General features: G+C 41.1%; 1 long non-coding RNA gene across 2 annotated transcripts in view; it reads right to left on the bottom strand.

Moving 5' to 3' along the window:
* LOC144367295 (uncharacterized) overlaps nucleotides 1-25,112 on the bottom strand; it is a 490,767-nt gene that overhangs the window by 25,580 nt on the left and 440,075 nt on the right. Inside the window, exon 1 of one of the 2 annotated variants that reach the window (XR_013426620.1) lies at nucleotides 22,633-22,644. The exons of the other annotated variant lie outside the window; for it this stretch is intronic. This is a non-coding gene — a long non-coding RNA (uncharacterized LOC144367295). Of the gene's footprint in view, nucleotides 1-22,632; nucleotides 22,645-25,112 lie in introns of those variants that run through there. 2 annotated transcript variants of the gene reach the window in all.

Genomic DNA, 25,112 nt, shown 5'->3' with positions numbered 1-25,112 from the left:
CTTCTAAGGTCTTCTTCAATTTCCTTCTTTAGTGTTCTGTAGTTTTCATTGTAGAGGTTTTTCACTTCTTTTGTTAGATTGATTCCCAAGAAATTACCAACAAATTTTAAAGATTGAAATAATTCAGTTTTTTTAACATAATGCTATTAAGCTAGAGAGCATGAACTGTGAAAATGTTATTATGGAGTCCATGGACAAAGTCAATAATGATGAAAAAATATTTTGAACTGAACAATCAAATACAATAGCAATGCCTGTGGACTGAAGCTAAAGCAGGACTAACACATTTATAGTCTTGTATACACTTATAGTACTTATAGTACACTAGAAAAGAGCCCGAAATGTCTTGAGCTAAATATCCCTTTTTAACAAGTGAGAAAAATAAGACTGAATAAAGTAGAAGCACAGAAGTATTGTGAAGAGCAGAAATTAATGAGATGAGATGGGAAACAAGTAGTGGAGGACAGAGCCAGCCTCTCAGTCACGCACACCTCTTTACAACTCCATGTTCAGTGACAGCAGACAAGTTGCTTGGAATTGCCCATGAGGACAACATTCACTCTGTGGAAATCAATAGACAAGCCAAGGTTTTGTTTCTGTTATGTTTGCAGCAAATTCACTAGCATACCATTGCATTTAATAGACTTAAAAAACATTGATTTTTTTTCAAAAAGAAAAACTAATAAAATTAACATCTGATAGTACTGAACAATAGAGATACATTAACTTTTATCAGTAATGAAACTGGATCTATGGACATCCAAAGGTTAGAGGATCTTATAAGCAAATGCAAAAAAAAAATCAGATGAATATACAGATTTCAGGAAAAATAAGTAACTGATACAAGTAGATAAGTCTTTCAATAATTTGAAATAGTAGTAAAGAATCTTTCTACAGGCAAATTCCAGGTACCAGCCTCATCAGTAAATTCCTCAAAATGAGCAATCCCACTCTTACTGTATAAGGCTACCATAGCTTGTACTAGTCAAAAAAAATCTTCAAACCTTGGAAGCACCAAACTCTTTGGAATTCATTTGGTGAGAAATATGACTTAAAGCTAAACAGGGCTCTTTATAGTTGTTATTTATGCATCACTTAGGTCATTATGTGTATGTTTTGATGTAGAAATATTAATGTGTTTTATTATGGGTCTCAGTTGTTGTTGAAAGTTTTATACAATATATATTCTGTAGTACCTTTCCAATATTCAAAGAGTCTATATTCCAAATACTTCTGAATCCAAGGATTTTAGATAAATTACACAGCCATGTATGAGAAAATACTTTTATGACTTTGGAGTAAAAAAAAATAGCCTTAAAGGAAAAGAGAGATAAATTCAACTACATAAAAATTAATGACTTTTGTTTACCAAATACCAATATAAAGTAAGTGGAAAGACAAATTATTGTGCGGGAGAATTTTTCAAAGCTATATAACAATTAATACTTATATGAAATACACCTACAAACCAGTAAAAATAAGAAATCTTCATTTTAAAAAGGTACAAAAGAGGGCTGGGGTTGTGGCTCAAGCGGTAGCGCGCTTGCCTGGCATGCGTGCGGCCCGGGTTTGATCATCAGCACCACATACAAACAAAGATGTTGTGTCTGCTAAAAACTAAAAAATAAATATTAAAAATTCTCTCTCTCTCTCTCTCTCTCTCTCTCTCTCTCTCTCTCTCTCTCTCTCTCTCTCAAAAAAAAAAAAAAGGTACAAAAGATTTGATAGTACCATAAAGGATGATCAATATATGAAAAGGCCAACATCCTCTTTAAGTAACCACAGAAATGAGCATGTAAATCACAATGCACTACTAACAGATACACACCTGATCAAAGAATAATTGAAAAGTCTGACAGCAACACATTTTAATAAGGATGAAGCAAGGAGAATCGTTATACATTGGTGGCAGCATGAACTGGTACAATCTGGGAAACAGCAGCATCAAGTAAAATTGAAGGCATGTATTTATTATGACTCAGCAATTCTAACGACTCCCTTGTGTGTGTATGTATATTTGTAATAGCAAAAACCAGCAAACAACCCAAAACTTACATCAGTAATTGGATAAATTTTACCACAGTCATGCTATGAAGTATGATACAATGAAAAAGATCAACTATCATGGTTTACAATAACAGGTGAAAGGAGCAAGTCAACCAAAGAATAGATACAGTAGTTTCCTTCTGTGTGACCCTCAAAACCTGGCAAAATTCAATCACAGTGTTTAGGATGCACAGGCAGTAAAACCATTTAAAAAAAAAAAGGCACAGAGATGATTATTCCAAATGTTTCTTTCTAGTTCACAAAGAGAGATGTGATCAGGGAGGGGGCATATGGAGCTTCAAGGTGTGGACAAGGTTCTGTTTCTGAACCTAGGTATTTGCTTTATAATTATTCTTTAAGTAAATTGTGTTTGTGTTCAACTTTTCTATATGAAAGCATGTCTCAATGTTCAAACAAATAGAATAGTAATTAGCCTAAGAAGTGTCACCTTTAGAATAGATTCACAGGAAGGTGAAAATAATGGCCATAGAGAACACTTATAGTGTGATTACTAAATTGTTAATGAATGTAGCATCTTATGTGCTCTTCAAGGTCAAAAGTCAATAGTCTCTAGTGCTAAATGCCACCTAGGCAGCTCAGTAGTTCTTGTTAGTCTGTGGTAGGCCTAAGGCACAGATGATAAAAATATTATCCAAGGTCAAAGAAGTGCAATAATGTTCCCTACCATACCCTAAGGAAATCTGTAGTCTATCAGTTGGGAGACTTGATTTAACCAACAGAACAGAGACAACTAGAAGAGAGGAATTTTGAGGTATTCATAAGAAAAAATAATAATGAATACCGGATAATTGCAAAGGCCAGATTCACCTTAAAAATGTTAAAGACTATGAACCAGTAAAAGAATGTGAGTGCCTTAGGAAATTTCAGATGTGCTGTTCCAAGAGAGGGCATCATCTCCCAGGCTGGGTTTGGTGTGGGGAGGAGGCAGGAGAGGTCGTCACGGCGAGTGGAGGCCTTCCTCAGGAAACTGGAATTCTCTAGTCTGAACTAAGTAGACCCGAACTACTGGTGGGCAGGGCCAGAAAGACCCAGTAGCACTGAAAACGAATGTGTTGTTTTGCTGTTGCTGCCCACAGACTTTTATTTATAATCTGTACTGTTTTACAAAGCCGTTGCCTCAGACACCTACTCGGAACACAAACCAGAGGAAGAGTTCTTTGACTGCTCCAGAGAAACTTTCAGATCTCTCTTTATACTTCTTCTCATTAACTAGAGTTGTGTCCCAAGATTGCTCTTTTTCTGAATTCCTATTTCCTTGGTGAGTTAATCACGCTCAGAGCTTCAGTTAACACTTCTGTGGAACACACTTGAAAGAATCTTTTGATCCTTAAAAGAAGCTTTGCTCCAGTTTTCTTCTCCCAGGTTCCTAGCACATATCTCTACTTGCTTTTCTTCCCATCACTCCAGTAAGTTCAAGACTGGACTCAGCAGTCTGCTTCCAGAGCAGCCTCTCCTGAGCTGCTGCGTCTTGTCAGTCCCTTGCCAATCAGACCTTGCCTGTCCTCTCATGCGTCAGCTCCACACTCAGAGCCACTCTGGTTCAGACATGAAGGCTACACAGGGCCAGTCTCCATGCTAGGCCTTGAAGATAAAGACAAACAAGGGTGGGTGTCTGCCCTTGAGAAGGTCATTGTACAGAGGGTGAACAACATTCATCATTTAGTAAAAGGTCATCGGAGCTGTCTCACAGCATGCATCAAATGGAGTGAGAGCCTGAACTGAGAAGAAGGGGCACAGGCATTAGTAGCAGCCAAGTGTAGTGGGGAAGAACAGTTTATGGAGCCAGATGTGGCTCATGTCCAGCTATGGGACCTTGGGCAGGTTGCTGAGCCTTCATATGCATTGGTTTCCTCAGCAGAGAAGTTGGATAAAAACATAAACCATAGGTCTCTTGTTAAGGCAAAGAATCCATGCAAAGCACACAGAATGGTGTCTAGCACATAAGGATTTCACTGAGTCATCAAAGATGGATATATGGAGCACTTACTACATGCAGGCAGGTTTCAGGAGCTTGGGAGATGTCAGAGAGCAACAGGTGTAAAACCCTTGCTTTGGTGGAATGTGTGTTCCAGCAGGAAGACAAGGCAGGACAAACAGCAAGTCTGTATGCTTCCTTGCACAGCCCATTCATCCCAGGCTGAGGGAAGGGAAGTCCTACAAACAGACTGCTGTTGCATCAGATCACAAGCCGGATCATATTTATATACCACCAGGAAAGGAAAAGCAATTGCCAATTAGATGCAGCACAATGCTTTTTTTACTACCCAGGATTTTTATCTTAAATGTTTAGTAAAACATAAATGTGTTTAAGCATGGTTATTATCATTATCATACTTGTACATACATAAGAAGGAAAATAAAAGCAGAAATTGATTAGGGTATTCCTAGACTGTCTATCTATTTAGGGTCCTAGTCCTCTGTCATCCCTTCTTGTCAGAGTGAGTGGGAATGCCAGTGGCCAGCACTAGGGCAGAGCCAGCCTCTTGGGAACGTGGATTGCTCACTGCTTGCTACTGCAGCCTGAGGGTGGGCAGGCAAGGCAGGGAGTCTGGAGGCAGAAGGAGCCTGCTGTTCCTCGACCCCACTCAGCTTGCATGTTCTTCCTATAAATACACTTACATCATCCACTGCAGACAGACACAAAATGCCATCCACCAATACAGGCCACACGATGGCCCAGCCAAGTCCTGGTCCTCAAGCTGCTTTGGAGCTCCTTCACAACTCAGGCTTTGTACAACAGACACTGATTCCGCAGGGTACGATATCTTGTAATTACACTTAGAAGAGACCTAGACACACTTGCTATTTCCTGAAAGACAGGAAACACCATGAAAAGAGGACTTGCACTGCTTAATACAGACTCTCACCTGACCCACCAGCCATGACGGAGTCTTATGGAAGGCCATAGAATGTACTAATGCTCATGGAATATTGAACTGGGGTACAGGGCAATGCAGCTCAAAGAAATGCAGTCCTTGCCTTTGACTTATTCAGAGTCGGGTGGGGAGAGCTAGACACCAACCCTGGAGTCGCAGTGTGATGAATGGTAATACCAAGCTCTCGGCCCAGGGCTGTAAACAAACACAGAAGACAGTAGCACGCTCTTCCTGTGAGATTCCAAGGGGTCTTCACTGAGCTAGTGAGCTGGCAAGAAGGTAAAGCCCAAGTGGCTGCTTCTCAGATTGGGGACAAAGGAGACACTTGGAGCAGAGCAGAGTGCAAAGTCCTGGGACCATGCAGGTAAAGCTGAGCAGCAGGCCAGATCTCATGCCTGACTCCCTACTTAGCCATAGGAGTTGGGTTAAGAAGGTTTTCTTGTGAGTTCGGTGATCAGGGACAGCTACCCCTCTAGCCTGTCCCTTGTGTAGTGTGTCAGGAACTGCACATGGGCAAATGAATCAGTTGAAAGGAAGAGCCCAGGGAAATAATGATCTTGGCTCTTGAGATCTGCAGAACTGAAGAGGGCCAGGTGAACAGGTGGTCAGCCTGGGAGGTGCAGCACCTGCCCACCGGCTATAGGAAGGCATGCCAGTCTAGAAACACCTGTGAACCCCTAGACAAACCACGCCCAAACCAGCTTCTCAGCAAGATGGATTTCCTAACAAAAGTGAGTCCTCCAGTTTCTCCACCAACTGGCTGTTGAAAAAAAAACTTCCTTGCCTGAACACCTTGATTCTCAGTCAACTGACCTGTCCAGGGGCAAGCAGGTGGTGGACACCAGCCCAGGAACAAAGGCAATGTCTTTCAGGCCGCCTCACTGCTGAGACTCTCCTAGCACTTCTCACTAGAGTCTGTCCCACTGTCCCCTGGGATCTTCTGCCTGGACCTTCTCTAACAACCACCTCTTCTCCTGGGGCCTTGCTTGCTAAGTCCTAAATAATCCTCCCTATTTAAGTTGAAATAAATTCTTTGTCTAACCATCTCAACACCAGTTGTAAATATTCCATTCTCAACTGATATGTCAACTTCATCTGTGAGTGTTGGTGACATTTGTGCTTTGAAATATTATCTGGTTCTGTCATCTATTTACTACATAAGTATCTATATGTCTATCATCTACTTTTATAAGTATGTATAAATCCATCCATCCAACCATCTTCCCTCTATCCATATAGATGACTAAGCTTATATTGTGCTATTCACCCAGAACACAAACATTTTCATTGTTGTTCTTAAAATATCCATTGACTACTAAGAGAGGTTTATTAAAACATAGCACTAGGACTCTGTATTTGTGTGTGTGTGTGTGTGTGTGTGTGTGTAATTTATATATATAATTTTTTTCCCTATGGTTAGTGCTGGGATTTGGACATGGTTGAGCATATCCCACAAGGGTTCAGGTGTTAGAAAGTTGATCTCCACTGTGGCTATGTTAGTGTGGCGTCCAGTGGGAGGGCATGAAATTATTTGGTGCATTGTCCTTTTAAGAGATTAGTGTCCCTGGTTACTTCTCTTGAGAAGGCTGTTACCAAAGAGCAAGCCTGGCCCTCCCTGAGTCTCTCTCTGGCTTTTTGTCTCAGCAGGTGATTGCTCCTTCTCATGCATGCTCCTACCAAGCTGCTATCCTTCATTATGAGGCTGCCAGAGGGCCCCTGCCTGTTCAAGTGCCATGCTTCTTTGATTTTCAGCCTATTAAACTGTTAGCTAAATAAACTTTTTGCTTTACAAATTACCAGCTCTCAGGTATTTTGTTATAATTAATGGGAGATAGACTAATACAGTTATAATAATTTATTTTCAACAAGGAATTTTCCGTGTTTATTCCATTACTATTTCTGGTCTTAAATTTCATTTACTGATACTATCTCATCTACTTTCCTTTTTTCCTTAGTGTATCTCTTTTCAGTCTTTTATTTTCCACTGTGTCATGTTCTTTGAGTTTTACCTCTTATATATAGCATACATAATATTTAAAATTCTTATGCAAGAATCTCTAATTGTGAACTCTTTATTTACAAGGATTAGAAAACTATTTGAAATTATTTCAGCTCATCTAATCAGTTTTGAGGCAAGAGAATAAACAGAAATCCATATTTTATCATGCCTAATATTTAGAGTTGACTCAAGGTGAAAATAAAACATATTCTGTCCTTGACCTTGATAAATGTGCTGTCATAAGGTCAACATTTAAAAATATATTTAAGATATGGTTTTTATACGACTAAATTGCAAAAGATTCAATTGAATGTCTCAAATTATTCAATTATTATTACTTATATCTGAGACTGCATTTGTCAATAGGTCAGCAATATTTCAATAGTAAAATAACTTATTCAAAAGCATGTATTTACTCTATAAAATGTATTTTTCTTGCCTTCATTCCAGAAAAAGTATTAATTATGTTCTTAAAAGAAAGTTTTACATAATTTGTATGGAGATCTAAAATAATTATAGGGTAAACATAATTATGTTCCAAGTAGAAAAATTTTGAATATAGAAAAGATTTGAGTACAAGTTGATAAAAATGTAAATTGAAGTAAACATGGAATGATTGGAAAAAATTAAAGTTTTTACTTTCACGGTGTAATTAGGCTAAAATAGTCAAATTTATCTATTAAAATCTAAAAGACAAAAGGAACGGCAATGTCTATGAAACAATAGATCATCATTATTATGGAGTTGTATTTAATTTTCTGAAAATTCAATTAAATACTTACAGCTATTTGTATGGTAATATAACTATTTACAAGCTTATTGTATAAAGTTTATGTGGCTGCCAGCGGAACAGACTGGTGTCACAGCTCATTCATATTAGACCTAGATCTTAGGCATACACTCTTAAGAGTATCATAAATTGTTTAATGTTGCAAAATGTCCTCTGTCTCTGGGTGCATCCTCAATTATGTGGCCATTCACTCATTTGTGAGCACTTCTAGAACCATGACTGGGAATAGCAGTGGGGACTGCTGCTCAGGGAGGTGTCATGTTACGCAGGAATTCCATTCCTGCCAGCACAGAAGTTGAACTAACTTAGTTCTTCTCTTAGCTAAGCACACCTACCTCCCTTCCCGCAGGTCCCAGTAGCTACTGTGACATCAGAGGTGATGTAAGTCCACTCTGTGGCACGTGGACCTAAGCTAGTCAGAAGAGCCAATGGTGATTGGGTTATTTGATTTTTTTGGTGTTTAGCTTTTTGGGTTCTTTATATACCCTAGAGATGGGCCAAGGACCTGAACAGACACTTCTCAGAGTATGATATACAATCAATCAACAAATATATGAAAAAATGTTCATTATCACTAGCAATTAGAGAAATGCAAATCAAAACTACTCTAAGATTTCATCTCACTCCAGTCAGAGTGGCAGCTTTTATGAAGACAAACAACAATAAGTGTTGGTGAGGATGTGGGGGAAAAGGTACACTCATACACTGCTGGTGGGACTGCAAATTGGTGCAGCCAATTTTGAAAGCAGTAGGGAGATTTCCTGGAAAATTGAGAATGGAACCACCATTTGACCCAGCTATCCCTCTCCTCAGTTTATACCTAAAGGACTTAAAAACAGCATACTACAAGTCACAGCCACATCAGTGTAAACATAGCAGCACAATTCACAATAGCTAAACTATGGAACCAACCTAGATGCACTTCAATAGATGAATGGATAAAAAAAATGTGGCACATATACACAATGGAATATTACTCAGCAATAAAAGAGAATAAAATCGTGGCATTTGCATGTAAATGAATGGAATTAGAGAAGATAATGCTAAGTGAAGTTAGCCAATCCCAAAAAACCAAATGCTGAATGTTTTCTCTGATATAAGGAGGCTGATCCATAGTTGGGTAGAGAGAGGGAGCGTGGGAGGAATAGACGAACTCTAGATAAGGCAGAGGGGTGGGGGAAGGGGGAAAGGAAAGGAGGGGGCAGGGGGTTAGCAATGATGGTGGAATGTGATGGACATCATTATCCAAAATATATGTATGAAGACATGAATTGGTATGAATATATTTTGTATACAACCAGAGGTATGAAAAATTGTGCACTATATGTGTAATAAGAATTGTAATGCATTCCATTGTCATATATGTATAAAAAAAAGAGCCAATATTGAGGACCCAGGACTCAGCTGGGTGGCTGAGCAGCCTGTTCTTTCTTCTGCAAGTGTTAATCAGACCTGGTTTACTGACTTAGGTTTGCTGGGATCTTCCTGTCCTGGGATGTACTTCTGACTCTGGTTGGTTGTCTTCATTCACAGTGTTGCTGTTGCCTATGTTTGGTTAATCTTATCTTCTGGCCATTCGTGTCTGTCGTTGCTAAATTATGACTTAGTCAATACCTGTCTCTTTGGGGACAAAGGATAGGGTATGGAGGGATGGCCCTGTGTCTAGGCCCATTCCTCATCTTAGACAAGCCCTCTAGAATTTAACCTGGGGGCAGGAGCCACACCTGCTGGCTATATCAAATAAATGCTACTCCTTTCTCTCTCTTGCCTTCCATTATTCCATGGATTTGCAAGACAAGAATTTAGAAAGTGGCCTGAGCTTCTGGGATCAGCTGCAATGCTAGAGGGCACAGTCTCCTCTTGAGGGCTATAGCAGACAGGGGAGAAAGATCTGGCTTTGCTGGCTCTGATTCTCAGGATTGATGCTGGTGCCTCCCCTGCCATGATGAATTGTTGTTATGGTTTGGATATGAGGTGTACCCCAAAAGCTCACGTGCCAGACAATGCAAGAAGATTCAGAGAAGAAGTTATTGGGTTACAAAAGCCTTAACCCAACCAGTAAATTATCACCTGATGGGATTAATTGGGTGGTAACTGAAGGGAGGGGTATGGCTGGAGGAGGTGGACATTGGGGGCATGGCTTCTGGGTACATATTTTATATCTGGCAAGCAGAGATCTCTCTCTCTCTCTCTCTCTCTCTCTCTCTCTCTCTCTCTCTGCTTTCTATTCATCAAGTGAGCTGCTTCCCTCTGCCACACTCTTCTCCTTGTAGTTTGTAGTTCAGCCTCGCCCGGAGCCCTGGGGAATGGAGCTGGCTGTATATAGACTGAGAACTCTGCAACCGTGAGCCCTCAAATAACCTTTTTCTCCTGTGCAATTGTTCTGGTTGGGTCTTTTAGTCACAGCAGTGAAAAGAAGACTAGAACAGCTGCTCACAATGAAACTGGCTTTCTTCAGGTACAGAGGCCTGCATCGTACAGATCCCCTCCTGTAGCAGAGATGAAGAACTGAGTTCTGTCTCAGACTCTAGCTTCACTGTGTTAAGCTAATTTCTTTCCTATACAAGAAATAGGGAGTTGGAGCATAACAATGATGCTTCCAGAAAGCACAGCTGCCCAGCAGGAGGCTGCTGGCCGCCCTGGTCCTGAGTGACTGTGGCTTCACACTGCTGCTCCCTCTTCCCTCCTCATCACCTCCTTTAAGCCTCCCAACACTGTATTATTTCTCACTTAATATGAGGTTGTCCCTTTCTAGCCAGTCTTGTCCCCTTTCCAGCCATAAGGGACATAGGCTTCCAGCTTCTCAGTCCCCATAGGCATGAGAACCGTAGCAACTAGAGGAGTTTCAGCATGAGGACACCCCAACGCCGAGCCCTCCTGGCCCCGGTTCCCATTACAGCCCTTCTTCCAGCTCTCCCGTCAACTCATCTAGGATAACAGGGCCTTGCACTTGGGAGCTGGTGCATTGTCAGGCCCTCTGGCAGGGCTCACCATGTTCACATTGGCTCTCAGTGCCCACAGCGTGGGTACTCACTAAGCCTTAGGTCTTCCCTCCATCTTGTTTTCTTCAAGCTGTTTTGTTTTGGACACAAACAGAGCCTTTCATGTGTGTCATTTATTTGTTTCATAAACACTTTTTTGAAATGGAGTCTGCATGATTGAAGCAACTCCTGCCTTTAGGAAACTTGAACCTTAGTAAGAGGAGAGAGCAAAGTTTCCAGGGCCTTTGCTGCCAAGTGGCATGAGATGGTGACTCTTGGGCAGACTTGGCACTCATTTGAATTTGGAAGACTAGTCATGAAAAGGAAATCTTCTGAGTTGAGCTCAACAGGATGAATAGAAGTTTTAGAAATAGGTATGAGAGAGTTCAGATGGAAGCAACAGCTATATCTTACTCTGCTTAGGCTACTAGAACAAAAATATGATAAACTGGTGGTGGCTTATAAATAACAAAAACTTACTATAAGCTGGGTACAGTGGTGGTGATGCATGCCTGTGATCCCAGCAACTCAAGAGGCTGAGGCAGGAGGATTGCAAGTTTGATGCAAGCCATAGGGATTTAACCAGGCCCTAAGCAACTTAGTGAGAACCATGTCTCAAAATAAAAATAAAAAGGCTGGGGGTGTGGCTCAGTAGTTAAGTACCCTGGTTTCAATTCTCAGTGTTTAAAACAAACAAATAAAAAAAAGTTCTTTCAGTTCCAGAGGCTAAGAAGTCCCAGGTCAAGGACTGGCAGGTACAGTGTCTGGTGAGGCCCACTTTCTGGTTTACAGGTGGTGCCTCCTCACTGTGTCTTCCAAGGTGGAGGGGCAGGGCAGCTCTCTGAGGCCTCCTTTGGAAGGACACTGATCACACTTCACCCTCGTGGACTAATCAGCTCCCTAGGGACCTGATTAAAGATCTGGAATCAGGTGTGACCTTTGGGTTTTTGGGACAGGGACATGAATACTTGACTATAGTACTCAGGGACAGAAACAGAATGTTAGGGACCTGACCTGAGGACGGCAGGTAGCTGAGATGAATTGAGCATGGACTGGAATGAGACAGGACATAGGCTGAGGAGGTGACTCAGGCTGGGGGCTGGCATAGAATGAGGGGCAGGCTGGGGCAGGGGCTGACCTAGTGTGCTTGAGCCCCAGGTTCTAACCCTGGCACCACATTTAAAACACAGACTAGGTTCTAAAGGAGGACCCAGCACTGGCCAGACCCCTCCACTGTATCCCTCCTGACTCCATTTGCCTCTCTGAGCTTTTATTCTCTAAGCTGCTTCTTTCTGCAGTTACCTTGGATTCAGGGACTTCAAGCCTGGCTGATGAGCCTCGCAGAACAGATCACGCCTGATGAGCTCCCCCAGAGTGGGAGTAGCGTCCCCAGCAGGAGCAGTCCCCCCACAATGGGAACTGAATCACCCCCTAAGTGCTTTGGCCTTTCCAGAGCTTCTCAGAACAGTGCTAAAGACCAACCAGACCATGGCCTGATCAGGAGGCTACCCTACCAGTCATGCATGCCCCAGCCCTCTCTTTGTCCTTTTCTGTCAGTCCCTTGGAGACAGATCTCTGGTCCCTTCTCACTGTGTAGCTATCCCAGGCTTGGCCACACTGTTGATAACATCTGTCTACCCTCATCACCTCTCCTCTCTTTGATTGACATATAGGGACAGATGGCTGAATCTGGTCTGTTGGGACCACTGGGGCTGGTGTCTTCAACCATGGGCTCTGGTAATATTTCCAGTGCAGAGGATATTTGATGCTACACCGAGACTCGAGACAGCAAGAGAAAGGCACAAGAGTGATTAAGCAGGATATTGACAGGATGATCTCCATCTTGTCCACCCTAGCCCATCATCTGAGTCTGCTGAGATCCTTGGAATCCAAAGTCTGCCATTCAGATATGAGCCATCTCCTGGGCTCCAGTCCTCCTGTGTGTTTGACAAGTACCTGCAACTGTGCTTTTCTAACCTGACCATACAATGTGCAAAGGCCATGGTCTTGGTCGTGTCCCTAACAGGGGCCTTCTTTCTAGGTATTGATTATTCAGGATCTTGAACATCTAGCCCCTGGCTGTCAACATAAGGGTAGCTTCTCATGATTGTACTTGAGATATTCAAGACACACAATCCACCTTCATTGTCTTACTCAACCTTCCTGTACCATGTGAGTTGAGGCTGTTGACGCTTCTTGTGGGCTCTTTCCAATTTGAAAGGGCTTTTCTGTTTCAGGCACTTGAATAACCATTCTATCCCTTGAAGGGTGATAGACTACCAAAACATGTGGACTTCATCAAACAGAGCCTTTGTAAAATGCTCTGGCAAGTGTAGCTCTTTTAATATTTATTTGGTTATTACATAAAGCAACCTAACTCAAAAGATCAATTAGAGTCTTGATTTTTGATTGCATTTATTGAGTAAAATGAGAAATTTTAAATGTGACTCAGGGGAATAATAAAGTAGGGTATGAACTGAGTTGAGAAGTGTGATTTTTTTTTTCCTAAGTAGGCCTGAATTTTCTGAAAAAAAAAAAATTAAAATAATCTAACAGTGCCAGTACGGGTCCTTAGTTGCCTAGGCAATAGAGCAGGTTTCCATGGAGACACATGGGTCTATGTCAAAGCAATACCTTTATTTTAATGGTATAAGAGAACATCCTTGAAGGAATGATGAAGCTTAGCCCTACCTGGAACTTTCTTGATCCTGATGGTTAACCGTTCTCACTGTGCTACATAAAGGTGATTGTTCTTATCAGAAAAACACCTTGAGATGTGCAAAGGCTCGAGGGAGCTAATATTCTGTCTTCTTTCCTCCATACAACACCAATTTCCAACTCCCAGGTGTATTTTGGATTTTCTTGTAGAGAAATAAATGGTGTATGTTTCCTGATTGTGAAATCTTTTTATATGGAGTTTGATAAGCTCTTATAAACTCTTCCCATTTTTTGCCAGTGGGATCAGCAGAGGAGACCTTAGTGTGGCTGTCATCCTGTAATCATTCTTCTGAGCACTGAGACTGAACATGACATGCAGGACTTTGGTGTGCTTCAGGATGAGTTTATGTGGACACCCCTGAGCTGAAAGTGTTGTGTAACATTGCCCTGAAGGCCAGTCCTCGGAAGTGGCTCACAAGAGAGTAGGACACCAGTGAGAGGTCCCTGAAGCCTTGGTGCCTTTCATAGGAAACAAGTATTAGGAGGCAAAACACTCGCCAGAAGGTACCTAGCCAGTAAATGGCAGGGTGGAATCCCAAGGTTCATCATAGAAAATTGGGAAATAGCTTATGTGAGACTCTGCAGAGAGGCCACTTTTGTCATCCTTGATGTCCAAGGGTACTGCTTCCAGGATCCCCGTCAATACTGCATCTGTCTATGAAAGCCTTGTCTATGAAAGAGTGCAGTGCTTGCACATAACCTGCATATCCTCTCACGTGCTTCAGATCATCTCTAGGTGACATAGAAGCCTAACACAATGTAAATTCTGTGAAAATAGTTGTTATAGCATGTTGAGGTAATGACTGCCCCCAAAAGCCTGTACATGTTCACTATGGGTGCAATTTTTAAAAAGATCTTTTTGATTTGCAAATGGTTAAATGCACAGGAACAGAAGCCAAGGGCACAGGATGTAAGGGGTGAATGTATACATATGCTGGTATGTATATTTCATTCTGGCATGTGTGCATATCTTATGACATGTATATGTTTAAGAGTCTGCAGACACGGTACCCCCTTTTAGCCTACACTGGACTTCTGCTCTCACCCAGGTAGGGGAAGCAAAATTTTATCCCTACCTTTTTAGAGTTTTTCATCTGAGCCTGAGAATTAAATTGACAGATCAGATCAAGTGGAGAAAAGCATAAACAATTACTTAATACAAGTTCAACTTGGCATGGAAGCTTTCATAGGGAAATGGAGACCCAAAGCTTGGGTTGGAGGTGTACTACAGAGAACACAAGTTATGAAAAAGTAATTCAAGCTAACAGAAGACAAGAGTCATTTTAAAGAGCTTAGTGCAAAATTCCTTGGCCTCAGGCTCCTGTCTTTGATAAGAAAGCTGCTTTCCTCTGGCCCAGGGAGGCATTTGTCACAAGGCAATTACATCTCCTGTGGTTTTCCAAGTGCCTTTAACTCCAGTCACTATGCAGAGCAACCTTTGGGGCAGCACATTCCCAGTTCCCCATTGGGTGCTGGGGCCTAATGCTGCCCAGGTGGCAGGAGTCTGAGAGGACGTTGTCTATTGAGCATTCCCTGGGAAGGTCCTTCCTCTTTTCTTTGTCTTTTGAAGTTCCCCCAAAAGGGGACAAGACTGAGATGCTCATCAGCCATTTCTCATTTTTCTTGACTTTACTGCTGAAGAAAGAGGACAATCTTGGGCTCCCTTTAAGGAAAGATGCCCAGCCATGGTCTACCCACACCTGTGGGCACATAGACATCCAATCAACATGCTCTGCTGAACTCCAGCACGGTGACCTTGGCATGTTAATCTCTCAGAAACTTCATATCTATTGCTAGAATAGAGCTGGTGTCTTGTAGGGTTGTTGTATGGACCAAATGAGGCAGTACATGTAAAAGTGTAGTCTATAAAACTGGAAAATGCTAAAAAGTATTCATAGAGTTTTAGGAAACCCCCTGCTTCCCTAGTCTACCTACAGCCTTCCAAATGCACTAGAACAGACAGTATCGTGGTGGCTAACAGCCCACATTTACCATGGTATCAGGAGATTTGATACCTGAGTTCTTTAGAAAAAAATGTCATGTATGCTGGTGTTGGAAACAAAATGGACATGGAGAGGTCACGTGACCACTTACATAGTGACATTTGAGGTGCACTGTCAGGTTCTCTACTATTCCAAGATCGGCAGTGCATTAGCACTGGATATTTAATTAACAATGGCTTATGCACCACAGAATTAATTCCCAGAAGTGTTAAAGGCCTATTATTTTCATTCTTTTAATGAGAAAGAAACACAATTCTTGTTCTCTTTCACAATGGGGAACTCTTCGAGGAAGGACTCAGCTGTAGCCTGAGATGGTGCTTGTGTGAGCTCTAGCTAAACACAGTATTTGTGTTGCAAATAAATGCTTCATACCTGGAATCAAAGCCCATCATGGGGTGAAGAATCTTGAGCAAGGCATCTAGATTTTTTCTTTTTCCCTTTAAGCATCCTTGTAATATTGCATTCTGGTTATTCTCCTTCCTTTCTCTCTGTCTTCCTATTTCTGAAGAACTCTGCCTTAGGAGTTTTTTTCTGCATGTTGAGAAACCCCTTGCTATGTTTATTGTCTTAATTTTCAGAAAATTCAAGCTTCTCTTTGAATATTTGCTACTGAGCCACTGGAAGGATAAAGCTACACTTCCTAAGATGGAGAAGATTTGGGAATAGCACATTCAGGGGGAAATCGAGAGCTATTTGCAGATGTTAGTGAAATCCAAGTTTTTAAATAAAACTCTATTTACTGCTTTTGTTGGAAAAAGGGGTCTACACAAGCTACAGACCTCTCCAACCAAGAGATCTTGCTGTTGTTCATGGTGGTGTCCTTCCGTGTTACAGCAGACCTCAGTAGCTCACCACTAGTTTCTTCTGTCTGAATTCTCAGTTTCACAAACTTAGAATAAAACTCAGACACCAGAATGATTGGGAAAGAATGAAGAGCAGAACTCCTACATTGCAAAAGAAAATCTGTTTTCTCCCTCAGAGTACAATAGTCTAGGGATTCACATAGCCCTGGGTCACCGATATTGGTCCAAACTTATGCTAATTAGAGTTTGGAAAGGTACTAATATTGGCCAAATTTTCAGTCCCAACTTTCATTCAGGTCTGACCCTCAATGGGCAGGGCTTCTGACCTGGTCCCTTTTTAGTAGCAGGTCAGAAACTGGAGGCTGAGGTCATAGGATGGTCTATGCCTGCAGGTTCCAAGCTGCAGCACTGAATGGAGTGGACTTCTGCAGCAGGTGACCGCATAGTGCCCAAGTCTGCCCCCTCCTTCCCCCGCCCCCCAACTGCCACTCTGCCATTCAGCTTCTCAGCAGGGACCCATGTACTGGTTGCAAGGTTTGGCAGCTGGGGAGCCATGTCTTAGTTTGAGGTACATATCCTATATGAAGGTTAGGCTATTAGGTCCTGGACTTTGGAATTTGAGAGGCCAGAAAGAGCCATAAACATGGGAGTCTTGACTCTACCCATAGTTTTTAAAGCCAGGTTTATTAATGAGACAATTCATTCTATAAAAACAGAGCCTGATTGGAGGCAGTTGTGTCTTTTAGATAATGAGCTTTGCAGGTATTTTCTTCTGAGTGACACTGTGGGACAGCTAGAGAACATCTTGGCTTTTGTGGGCTTCTTCTGAGATCTAATGTCTTTCTGCCACAGTGTCCTCTACCACCATAGGTCCAATCTCCACCCTCCCTCTCCTTCTTTCCCATCTCCAAACTGATGTGCTGGCAGATAGTTCAGCATTTAGTTACTCACCTCCTGCCCACTAGGCTAGCTCAGTTTCCCCAAGACAATGATTGTGCTTTGTCCAATGAAGTGCGATGTGCAGTGTGCTTAAATGTGTTTGGATGGTTTGGTGTGATTCTTCCACTCAGGTGACCCACCACAAAACCCCACTCTCTATTATAACTACTGCTCTTTCAGTCTTGGCTACAAAACATACATGTGTACAGACCTGAACCCCACAGCCCGTAGTCATGGCCAGGCAGAGCTGTGTCTACAGCAGAGCTGCTGGGCAGAGCCCAGCTTTGTCCACCAAAGCACAGTCATCTGTGGACCCGTGAGCATAACTCATGCCTGCCTGTATTTAGGAGCTACTGGGTGCAAGGTGGATTTTCAATGCAGTGTGGTCATGACCATGGCTGGGGCAATGGTCTGAGTGCTTCCAGCCTTCAAAATTCCTATGTTGAGTTCCCAATTTCCTGGGCATTGGTGTTAGGAGATGGAGCCTTTGGGAGGCTCCTGCGTGGCGTCACTGTGCTTGTGATAGGGACTTAGGAGAGCAACTCATTCTCTTCCCACCACAGGAGGTCTCAGTGAGAAGACAGACATCTGCAACATGAAGGAGAGCCCTCACCAGATCCCACTCATGCTGGCACCCCAATCACAGACTTCTCAGCCTCCAGAACTGTGAGAAATGAATTTACATGATTTATAAGAGACTCAATGTCTGCTAAGTGACATAACAGCTTGACTGGCAGGCAGCTGACTAAGTCGAAGAGCCCAGTGGCCAAGTGGCCCAGTGGCCTAGTGGCCATCCTTCAGCAGCCTGCTAGGAGGCTGCCTGTCAAGCCTTTCACTTTCCCAATTCATTCATGGAAGGGATGGACTGGTAAGGCCTGAGGCCCAAACAGCCTGGTTATTGGACACACATGTTTCTGGATTGATTTCTTAGTAGCAAGTAAAGTATAGAACAACCTGATAGGAGCCTTAAGAGTCTTAGGATTCCCTGTGGTTGAGCTGTTTGTAACTATGTGATGTTTCCTGCAAATATCTATTATTAATTCTAATGTTAGTAAAACCCTCCACATCATGTACATTTCTCAGTTCCCATAAAAATTAAAAGAATTTCTATTTTTAGCTTTAACTTTTCTATTGACTGGCTTTTCATCAGAAATTCACACTGGACTGTCTCCGCCCGACCCTGGTCGGGGAGCAGAAACAGCCTGCTTATTGATTCTTTGCTGTCTGTGCTGACGCTTGCTTGATGATCTGGTCATATCTCTTTTGAAAGCATCCTGCTCTCAATTCCATTAGCTAATTATATGAGCAGTGGCTCCCGTGGACAGTCCCAGATGGGACCCTCCACCTGCTCCCCTGGTGTGTAATCGGCCTGGCTTTGCCCTTTGTGAAATGTTTAGACAGATGTCTGCAGCGGGCTCCTTCCCATAGTTTCATTCATGTGCTTTGTGAAGACACTGCCTGATGGGGTATGTGGCACACACTCCTTTATTTATAGTTTATGTGTCAAATAAAGTTGAGTTGAAAGGGTTATTCACGTGTGGCCCTTACCTATCAACCTCATCTTTTCTCAAAAATATTAGCACGCATTCACGCTTCACCCACCAGGTCATTTTTACATGTGCACCACCTGCCACCATCTATCTACCTACCTGCACTCTGACACACTGGAACCTCAAAACCCTGTAAGACAGGGTAACATCTTGAAGGACCACAGAGACCATGTGTCTTTGTCTTTTCCAGCCACCATAACAAAATGTTGCAAACTACTGGCTTATAAACAACACGATTCATTTCTCAAGTTTTGCAGGCTGGGGAGCCCAAGAATAGGCTCCAGCAGAGGTGGTGCCTGGAGAGGGTACTTTCTCCCCGTGACCCTGAGTGATGAAGAAGGTGCCTCTTTTTAACAATGACTATTCATTCATGAAGGCTCCGCCCTCGTGACCCACTCACCTCCCACACACCCTGGGGAGCACAGAACTGAGCACCTGGAGGGCGAGGGGGCAGAGCAAGGTGATGCAGACCCACCTGTGGACTGAGGGTGTCTAGCTCAGGGCATAGCCCACTGGGGTTCGACAGCATTTTGCTGTAAGATTCAGGCCTAATATTGCTAGAAGCATTTTTCACAAACAACCTTTCAAGAGACTTTAGAAATCCATACTTTTGGGTGAAGTCTCCTAATTTTAAAATCTCGAATCAAGTCCCTTTAAAAAACAAACATGAATTGCAACTGTTGCAACTGTATGTAAAACCCAACCTACTTTCACCAACCTCCAACTTGGGGCTCACTGTTTCTGTCTCTTTGTGCCCCTGATCTTTCCTTTTTAATACTCTTCACACAGTCTACCTGGAAGACACCACTCAGAAGCCTTCTCTTCACAGTCTTGCCTGGGCTCTTCATTCCAGGGCATTGGTTAATTCAGCCCCGCCCACCGGATGAAGGTGTCCATCACCTTCATAACACTGAAACCAGAGTTTGAGATCAAATTTGATTTTGCACTTCTGCTGGCAGAGGGAGTCTGTGCAAACTGCCAGCCTCTGCAGCTGAGAAAGCCCCCTTGGGTGTTAGCTGATCACAGCAGGGATGCCTGCCGACTCAGTGGCCAGGATAAGTTCAGCAAAGCCAGAATGCATGCCATAGAATGGCGCATGGCAGCTTTGAATGGAGGGCTGTGCCAACTTCTTTCTGGGTTCTCATCTGGCAAATCCAAAGAACAAAATTTACACATGTGAAAGTAGGATTTATTCTACTAGTCTAAAGTAGGATTTATTCTACTAGTGTGCTAGTCTGGGGGCAATGCTATTGGTCCAAATTTATGCTAATGAGGTTGAAAAATCCTATTGCTATTGGCCTGAACTTTCATTCAGCTCCGCCCCACTTCCGTTTTTCTCACAGTTAGCTGCAATCCCAGCTTCCCAGTAGTTTGATGTCTGCAGACCCTGGATGCTGGGGTTTGGGGCTGTGGCACTGTGAGGGGTAGACATCTGCACTAGGCAGGGGCTGCCATCCGGGGTGACAGGTGGGCAAGCGCTGCTCCCTTGGTCCCTGCGTACGCCCACACTCCAGCCTCCCTGGACGTAGTAGGGCTTGGCTTCCTCATCACGTCTGTTTTTTCATCTATCTCCACTAATAGCCCATGCTTTGCTTTTTTTAATTGTAACATAAATATGGCATAGATTTGCCATTTCAACCTCTTTTAACTGTACAGTTCAGTGACATTCATTACTGTTACATTGAAACTGTTAGTAGTTTCCAAACTTTTCATCTCAAACATAAGCCCAACACCCATTAAGCAATACCTCTCTCTTTCACCTCCCTTCTAGTTCTGCTAACCTCGAATCTCCTACGACATTTCTATGACAGAAAATCCCTGGGGTAATTCGTATTCTAGATGCTTTATGAAGGTGGGATCAGACAATATTCCACTTACTGTAATGTTTTCAGGATGAATTCACATTATTGCATGCATCAAAACTTCATTCCTTCTATGGCTGAAGGATAGTCTGTTGTATGTCTACATAGCATTCCGCTTCTCCACTGACCTGTTGGTGAGCATGTGGGTTTTTTCACCTGGTGATTGTGAATAAGGTTGGCAAGCAGGTGTCTGTCTGAATCTTTTTTTTTTTTTAGATCTTTGGGTACACACCTAGGGGTGGAATTGCTGGATCATATCATAACCCTGTGTTTTGCTTTTTGAGAAAGTTCAGGGTTTTCCCAGAGCAGCTGCACATTTCATTCTCCTCTGGACACTGGGTGAGTGTTTCTGTTCATTCACTTCCTCAACCAACAGTTGCTATTTACCATGTGAGAAAGATGATTGTTCTAGCATCCTAGTAGGATGAAATAAATGGTATTTATTTCATTATGATTTTCGTTTCCCTTATGATTAAGGATGTTGGGTCTCCTTTGTGTATTGACCATTTCTGTGTCTTCATTAGAAAAATATCTATTCAAATCCTTTGCTCATTTTTATAATGGACCTTTGTGTTTGTGTTGTTGAGCTTCAGTTCTTTATACATTCTGAATGTTTACCCCTTATTAGATGGATGACATGAATTTTTCACCCCCTTTACAGGTCATATTTTTGCTTTATTGATAATGTCTTTTCATGTACAATAGCTTTAAATTTTTATAAAGTTCAGTTTAAATACTTTTTCTTTTGTTGCTTATTCTCCTAGTGTCATTTTAAAGATTCTATTGCCAAATGTAATATCATGAAGATTTACTGTTTTCTTCTAAGAGTTTTTAAGATTTTTACTCATGGATTTAGGTTTTTGATCAATTTGGAGTAATTTTTGCACATGGCATGAGGAAAGGCTCAAAGTTAATTTGCTAATGCTTGGGAAGATCCATGTGTCCCAGAAAAAATTTTTGAAGAGAGTGCTTCTTACCTTTTGGGTGGACTTGTCTAATACTTTTGATTAGATTTCTTAGTGTAATGTTGAATAGTAGTGGTGAAAGCAGTATCCTTCTCTAGTTCTTGATTGTTGAAGGAAAGGCTTCAGTATTTTATTATTGAATATGATCTTAGCCATACATTTTTCATAAATACTCTTTATTTTGTTGAAGATGTTCATTTTTATTCCTACTTTTTTGAGTAATGCTTGTCAAAAATCAGTTTGGCAGTAGATGAGTTTATTTTTGACTTTCAGTTCCATTCTGTTGGGTTTTCTGTCTATCGGAAAGTACCATACAGTGTTGATACTGTGGCTTTGTAGTAAGTTTTGAAATTGGGCTCTGTGAGTCCTCTGACTTTGTTCTTCTTTCTGAATATTGTTTTGGCTATGTGGGCCTTTTGCTATCCCCTGTGAATCTGAGGATCAGCTTTTCCAAAGCTGCAGAAAAAAAGACTTGGAATTTTGACGGGGAAGGGATTGAATCTGTAGATTGCTTTGGAGAGAATTGACAACTGGACAATATTAAATCTTCTTATCCACAAACATGGAATGTCTTTCCATTTAGCTAGGTCTTCTTTAATTTAATTCAGCTAGTGTTTTATAGCTTTCAGTGTGTAAGTCTTTCAGTTCCTCAGTTAAATTTATTAATAGGTACTTTATTCCTTTAGATTTTATTGTAAATGGAATTGTTTTCTCAATTTCCTTTTTGGATTATTAATTGCAGATCATAGAAATATAATTGATTTTTTATTTGTTGATTTTGTACCTGAAATTTTATTGAATCAGTTTATTAACTGTTACAATCTTCTTGTGGATTTTTGTTTTTTGGTTTCCTATATTTAGGATCTTGTCATCTGCAAATAAAGATAGTTTATATTTTTCTTTTGCAGTTTTTTGTTTGTTTGTTTTTGTTTTGGTACTGGAGATTGAACCCATGGGCATTTAACTACCAAGCCACATTCCCAGCCCTTTTTGTATTTTATTTAGGGACAGGGTCTTACTGAGTTGCTTAGGGCCTTAGTAAATCGCTGAGACTGGCTTTGAACTTGTGATCCTCCTGCCTCAGCCTCCTGGGCTGTTGGGATTATAGCTATGCTCCACCTCACCCAGTTCTTTTCCAGTTTTGATGCTTTTATTTATTTTTTCTTGTCTAATAGCTTTGGTTAGATTTTTCAGTGTAATGTTGAATAGTAGTGGTGAAAGCAAGTGTCCTTCTCTTGTTTTTGATTGTTGAGGGAAAGGCTTCAGTATTTTACTATTGAATATGATTTTAGCCATACTCATAAATACTCTTTGTTTTGTTGAAGATGTTCATTTTTACTCCTACTTTTTTTAAAAATCAGGAAATGTGTTGGATTTTTCTAAGTGCTTTTTCTGCATCAATTGAGATGATCCTGTTGGTCTTCCCTCCTCTGTTCTATAAATTAGTGTATTACATTGACTTTTTTCTTTTAAACATTTCAAATTACATTGATTGTTTTTCTTATGATGAATTACTCTTGTATTTCTGAGACAAATCTCACTTGCTGTTGGATTTGGTTTGTTGGTATCTTGTGAGGATTTTCCATCAATATTCATAGGAGTTGTTGATTTGTAATTTTTTTCTTGTGATACCTTTATCTGGCTTTGGTATCAGGCCAAAATTGACCTTATAGAATGAGTTAGGAAGTATGCTTTCTTCATTTTTAAAAAAGGACTTGACGAATGTATGAAAGATGATATGTCTTGAGCTCTGTAATGTTTTGAACAATCAATAAAAAAAATAAAAAATAAAAACAAAACAAAACAAAACAAAAACATTTATCTTCAAAAAAAAAAAATTAAAAAAAAAAAAAAAAAAGGACTTGAGAGGCATTAGTACAAATTCTTCCGGGTGAATGCACCAGTGAAGCCATCTCTTTCTAGACTTAGAAGATATTGGATTACTGTTTTTACCTCCTGTTATACATCTTGAGTCACTTTGGGGAATGTGTCTATTTCTAGGAATTTTTCTATTACATCTTAGTTATCTAATTTACAGGGTATAATTACCCACATGGTGTTTGCTTATAATTCTTTTGTTTCTGAGAGATCAATAATAAAGTCCCCCATGTCCTTTCTAATTTTAGTTATTTGTGCCATCTCTCTTTTTTAAAAATTTCTTTTCAGTATAGCTAAATATTTGTCATTTTTATCAAACTTTTCAAATAACTTTTGGTTTTGTTGATTCTCTATTTTTTTCTATTCTCTCTTTTGCTTATTTCTAGCCTAATCTTCACTATTCCTTCTTTGTGCTAGCACAGGAGTACTCAAACGAAAGTTTGGCAGGGTAAAACATCTTTGCCTCAAAATGCTTGCCCACTTTTATCTTTTTGTTTAATGTGGCTGTTGAAATTTCTAAATTTCTACTCTAATTTCCCTTCCATTTTATAATTTTGTGAGTGACTTAGTCTTTTCTGGAGTCCCAGATATATCTTTTTCTTTTTCTTAAAATCTAATGCTTTTACCAGGAATGTGTTTTGGGATTGACCATCTGGTTAAACTTTTTTGTTTGTTTGTTTGTTTAGGTAGACACTGGGTCTTTACTATGTGGATTCAGATCTTCTTCTTTCCATAATACTTTTTCCAATTTAAATATTTACAATGCTCCATTGTTGTGTTTTCTTTTAATTGTTGTGTTTTCTTTGATAATTCACACAGGGATTTTTTCCCCCCAAGATTACACATTTGTGGCTTTTTTCCTGATCTTCTTTCTTCTTTTTAACCCACTGATTTTTAAAATCTTTTCCATTTTTTTCTCATTATGCTGCTCAAATCTCTGTTTTTTTTTTTTCCAGTCAAATCTATTATCTGGAGGAACTTCATTTCTGAGATAATTGTTTTTCTTCAGTTCATTTCCTGAGTTTTGGTATTTCTTATTTCAAGTGTATGTTTTTTGTCTGTTTGTTTCTCAATTTAAAATTTCTGACTCAAAGGTTTTTTTTCCATCCCTATAAATGCTTATTATTCAGTGTGATTCACATGGAAGATAGATCAAGAATCAGGGGAGGAAAATTAGAAACGCTCAGGGTAGGTGTGGTTGATTAGTTGGGATCTGGCCAAGATTCAACACTGAATTAAACAGGAAGAACTTTCAACTTCAGTTGGCATGGAGGGTTCAGAAGTCAGAGCTCACACTGTGCTGGAGTTCTGATGTCTTTTCGGAGGGAAATCATTGAAACAATGCAGACAGCTGTGAAGGGAGTTTAGTAGCATCCTGCCCTATGCGGAGTTGAGCTGTACCAGTTGCCAAGTGACCTTCCCATTTTAGGAGGGATCGTTTTAAATCCAGTCCTTCATGTGTCCCAGGTGAGAACCTGGCCTGTGTTCCAAGCATACTGCCTCCCAGTCTTCTCCCTGAGCAACTGGCATGATAAGGATTCCTGTAGGAACTGGGGCCCCCTCTGTGCACCTGGTTATTGGAAGTCCAGAGGATTCATAATTCACATTGAGTAGGAAGAGCCCTTTTTTGGGCCACTGTGTGCTAATGTCTTCATAAATCTTAGGATTATAGGACAAAAGT

This window comes from Ictidomys tridecemlineatus, chromosome 10 (assembly GCF_052094955.1).
Source record: "Ictidomys tridecemlineatus isolate mIctTri1 chromosome 10, mIctTri1.hap1, whole genome shotgun sequence".
NCBI classification, from domain to species: Eukaryota; Metazoa; Chordata; class Mammalia; order Rodentia; family Sciuridae; genus Ictidomys; species Ictidomys tridecemlineatus.
This window is presented reverse-complemented; position numbering and strand designations above follow the sequence as displayed.